The sequence below is a fragment of the Tupaia chinensis genome, unplaced genomic scaffold (assembly GCF_000334495.1).
Source record: "Tupaia chinensis unplaced genomic scaffold, TupChi_1.0 Scaffold000088_1, whole genome shotgun sequence".
In the NCBI taxonomy this organism is placed as follows: domain Eukaryota; kingdom Metazoa; phylum Chordata; class Mammalia; order Scandentia; family Tupaiidae; genus Tupaia; species Tupaia belangeri.
In genome coordinates, this window is record NW_006159550.1 from 1,935,139 (window position 1) to 1,940,472 (window position 5,334).

Consider the following 5,334-nt stretch of genomic DNA (forward strand, 5'->3'; position numbering starts at 1 on the left):
AGCCAGACTCCTTTAAGTCATTTTCTCCAGGAAAAAGAATTACCTGCTTATCACATGGACACCACTTGGAAGCCTGGCTGTGACAGTCATCATGGATAATAATGGCGAAGCCTACAATAGCCAGTCGGGAAGTCAGGAAGGAGAGGCTGGGGGTGGAAATCGAAAATGGAAAGGTAAAAATGGCCAGATTTTTCCAACTTTGAACCCCAGTAGGCAGCATAACAGATGTGTGAAGGATGTGTAAAAAAAAAACGAGAGCAGCTGAGCTCGAGAGAGCTATCTTTTTAAAAAATACATTTCTCAATTTTTTCACTTATTATATAGTTAATACACATGCATGCTTTATGGAGCCTTTTCTTTAATTTTCTACTGTTGTTGCTGCTATCTTACAGATTTAAGATCACTCTACATAGAATTCTGTGGCTATTTTATCATTTAGTACAATATGATTGTTTCCTCCATGTAATTAAATATTTATTTATGTCATCCTAATGGTTTTATGAAATCCTACTTCAACACATTTATTTATCCAGCTTCTTATAACTAAATATTTAGAGCATTTGGATTTTTTGTTGAGCATCTTTGAACACATGTCTAATTATTTCACTAACCCAATTTCTAGTAGTTGAATTTCTGATCTGGGTACAGTATAGGCTCATTTTGAGTTTTCCTTCTAAATGCATAAGTCAGTGGCATATAAATACATTCTAAACACATAAGTCTAAATATGTAATTTTTTTTAAGTTTAAATATATCATTTTTAGGAGGTTTTTGCCTTGGGACACATGTACTCGCTAGAGAGAGACAGGGACAATGAGAGGGAAAGTGAGAAATCACCCTGCAATCCCTTCTCCGCCATTCTCCTCTCAGGATTTTGGGCACGACACACACACACCCGGCGTGGTTTTGAGTTTTAAGCTGTCGTGTCTGAGACTCAAAGTGCAGTCGAGTATATGGGCGTTCAGCGATATAACCATTATGCCATCTGCTGCTCTCTAGTCCCAGTTCTTAATATATGATTCTAAACACAGAAATCAAGTGGATCTCAGCTGGTAGAAGAACAGCCATATAAATCTCTGAAGCAACATAGAAGAGTAGGTGACCAAGAAAGTTCAAACCCCCTACTTCAGTGGGGCTGATGTTTAAAGCATTTATGTAGGTAATCAGCAAAGAAACATACTAATAAAGGTATCAGATGGTTACAAGTATCCCATAGGTAGTAAAAAGATCAATAGTGTCTAATACATTTTCAGATCAGGTAGAGCAGCATACATTTATACCAGAGATATACAAAGACACTCAAGTGAGGTATTAAAAATATGCATGTGGGGACCAGCAGTTGGCATAATGGCTATGTCGTTGGACTCCCATGTAATCGACCACGGTTTGAGTCCCGGACCTGGTGGCTTAAACTCTATGCCAGGCACGTGTGCGTGTGTGTCCAAGATCCCAAGAAGAGAATGGAGGAGAAAGCATTGTGGCGTGGCCATACCCCCAGGGGTGATTTCTTGCTTTCTGTCTTTCTGTTTCTCTCAGTCTTTCTGGGGAGTACATGTGCCCTATAACAAAAAACCTCTCAAAAAATAAATGCATGTGTATGTGTTTATACTAGTGCTTGTGATTTGTTTATCATGAATTCTCTAGTTGTATTCTTGAGACAATTTTCTATTATATTGATCATCCTTCCTTATCAATTAGAAGAGTTCCATTTTGTTATAAATGTCTTCCTTTTGATTTTGGTACTGTTTATTTATTTTTTCCTTTTATTTTGATAGGCATTTCAATATACAGAATATTACATTTATATAGTTAAATCCATCTATCTTTTTTCTACATAGTTTCCTAATTTTTTTTACCAAAACCAAACCTCCTTTTATGAAAGACAACATAAATACCTAGCTCAACTTAGAATTATTTTATAGTTCTTTTTTTTTAATCTTTAACTCATTTTTATTGTAATGCTCTACTTTACCATTTCCCACATAGCTAAGCAATGTTGTAATGCCCTTTACTATGAAGATTTTCACCCGCTGCTTTGAAGTCCGTTTATCATCTGTGCTCATTCCAGGATTTTCTATGCTGTTTTATTGATCTGCCTGTCTGCTCTTCAGCCAGAACCACACCTTAGCTTTTGCAGTTTATTTGGATAGTGTGCTAAAAATGGGTCTTCCAAGCTGATGTTATACACCATCATTCTATGCCTTTTACTCAGAGGAGTGGATCATGAACTGCTCACGGACTCATTCAGAGACGGAGAGATGGAGGAAAGTATGAGAAAGAAAGAAAAGAAAGTCACATTTTTGGAGTATTTTCTTGCACAACGATGCATAATATAAATCTTTTTTATCTTGATAATAATGATACATTCCTTCATTATTTTACAGTTAAAAAAATTGTCCCTACAAGACATTAAATTGTCGGGAACCAGCAGTTAGCGTAATGGCTATGTCACTGGACTCCCACGTAGTCGACCGTGGTTCGTGTCCTGGACCCAGTGGCTTAAAACTCACGTCGGGTGCATGTGCGTGTGTGCTCAAGATCCCGAGAGGAGAATGGAGGAGAAGGAATTGTGGTGTGACCATCCCCCCTGGGGGCTGATTTCTCGCTTTCTGTCTCTATGTCTCTCTCTGGCGAGCGCATGCGCCCTATAGCGAAAATCTATCAAAAAAAAAAAAGACATTAAATTGTTCAAGATATCATAATCATTGAGAGAAGGTCTTGAGATTCAAGCTAAAATCTATGTGACTTCAACTTTCATGCAGCCCACAGGGCCCAATACAAGGGATGTGAGAGAGGAACTGCATCCCTGGGTGTTCATTCATGAAGGACTATGGAGACTGAGCCTTTGGTCAGACCAAGTGCATTGAACAGAAAGAAGGCCAGACCGTGCCTCTGAATGCCCCTCACCCCTGCCATGCCAGTGCCTTGCCACCGTTGCGTTACACAAAGACAAGAGGTGTTGTCATATACTCAAGTAAGAGGTCATTTTCAGTGGCGCATCTTCACCTTGTCCCCTTCCCACATATGCATTTTTCCATAAAGCTGCTGTGGTCTTAAAAACACCCTCTCACCATACTCAGACTTCCCTCAATATTTAGGCTCTACCTCTGGAATTATTCCATTTCAGTTGCCATGAGAAGGCTGGAGGGAAAATGCATAGTTTCTTTGATATCATTAAATTTTAATATTATTTCTTATCTATAAAGTAAGAATATGAATAATTGTATCCACCCTGTGAGGATAAAAATAATCATAATTTAAAATACTTGGAACGGGGAACCAGCAGTTAGCGTAATGGCTATGTTGCTGGACTCCCACGTAGTCGACCGCGGTTCGTGTCCCGGACCCGGTGGCTTAAAACTCACGCCGGGCGCGTGTGTGTGCGTGCCCAAGATCCCGAGAGGAGAATGGAGGAGAAGGGATTGCGGCGTGACCATCCCCCCTGGGGGGTGATTTCTAGCTTTCTGTCTCTATGTCTCTCTCTGTCTGTCTGGTGAGCGCACACACCCTACAGTGAAAATCTCTCCAAAAAAAAAAAAAATACTTGGAACTTAATGTCAAGGCTTTGATTTATGTTAATGATTATTATTGCCATTATTCTTTTTTTGAGGGATCTTTTTGCTATAGAGTGCGTATGCTCACCAGAGAGACAAAGAGACAGAAAGAGTAAAATTGCCACGCAGGGGGAAGGCCATGTCACCATCCCTTCTCCTCCATTCGCCTCTCTGGATTTTAGGCATACATGCACATGTGCCTGGCATGAGTTTCAAGCTGTTGGGTCCAGGACTCAAACTACAGCCAACCTTGTGGGAGTCCAGCACCTTAACCACTATGCCACTTGCTGGCCCCACATCGATATTCTTATTCATTGTTACCATGAACTATGATAACAAGACCTGGAAGGAATGAACACTGAATAGCTAACGTTATTTAGAAGAAAACATTAATTAATGGAAGTCTAAAAATAACATGGGGTTGTAAGACTTTAAAAAAGAACCACATTACAGGTAGAGGGTTTCAGAATAGATACCAGGAGATGAAGTAAAGAACTCTGGCCATCCGAAGCTAGATGAAACCTCACTTTGATTTTCTGCAGGCCTGGTATCTTCCAAAGTAGGTAACATTGTCATTAGCTCCAAAAAGACCTAGCATTGGGACCAGAAAATAGCATAGTGTTATGCTGCTGGACTGCCACATGGACAATTGCGGTTTGAATCCCAGACCCAGTGGCTTCAAAATCACACCAGGTGAGTGTGTATGAATGCCCAGAATCCTGGGAGAAGAATGGAGGAGAAGGAATTGCAGCATGGCCACCCCCCTGGGGGATGATTTCTCACTTTCTGTCTCTCTCTCTATCTCTCCAGCAAGTGCACATGCCCTATAGCAAAATCGCTTTTAAGAAAAAAAAAGAAAGAAAGAAAGAAAAGAAACTTAGCACCTCCCTCTAGGAAATGGCATCACTACTGTCTGTCTTGGGACCTCAGCTAAAAGAAGGCAATAAAACAGCAGATGCAAAGGTCTAAGGAGTGCTGGGGAAGAAGAGCAGTGCTTTGTGTGGAGAACTCACAAGAAGCATCTTGACACAGTCATTTGTGCTTCTACCAGTGAACTTCTATTAGAGACTGGTGCAAGCCAGGGTTATGTGGATGAAAAATAGCAGAAGACTCTGTCTACAGGGCAACCTAGTGGGAAAGACTGACAAAATAACTAGATGTGAAATGCACTGTGACATGGCCAGTTAGAGTGATAGGGGACTTATACAAGGGGCACCCATTCAGCACTGAAGGACCACAGAAAGTGTTGAATGCTGACTCTGAGATGAAATAACAGAGACCAGGAGTCAGAGGCAAAAAGTGGCCTTCTATGCAGTGAAGCAATGGTGTGCAAGGGCTTGGGTGAACAAAGACATTGGGTGAACAAGGCCATTGGAAGAAATTTAAATGAGATACAGATTTGGGTCCGCCAATGAGGTGGTGGTTCAAGTGTCTGGGTCCCACATGGCTGGCTGTGTAGTTCAAGTACCAGACCTGGTAGTTTAAAACAGCAGGCCAAGTGCACGTACACGTGTGCTCAAAATCCCAAAAGGAGATTGGAAGAGAAGAGATTGCAGTGTGGCCATCCCCCATGGGGATTGGTTTCTCATTCCCTGTCCCCCATTCCCCTAATCTATCTCTGGTCAGCACAAATGCCTTATAATAAATTAGAGAGAGAGAGGGAGAAAAAGAGAGAGAAGGGCCAGGGAGCAGCTCGTGAGGCCTGCTGTGGACCAGGCTAAGAGGTTTGATCTGGTCACAGAGATCAAGGGCAGTCATTCCTGGCAAACTGTTCCTGCTG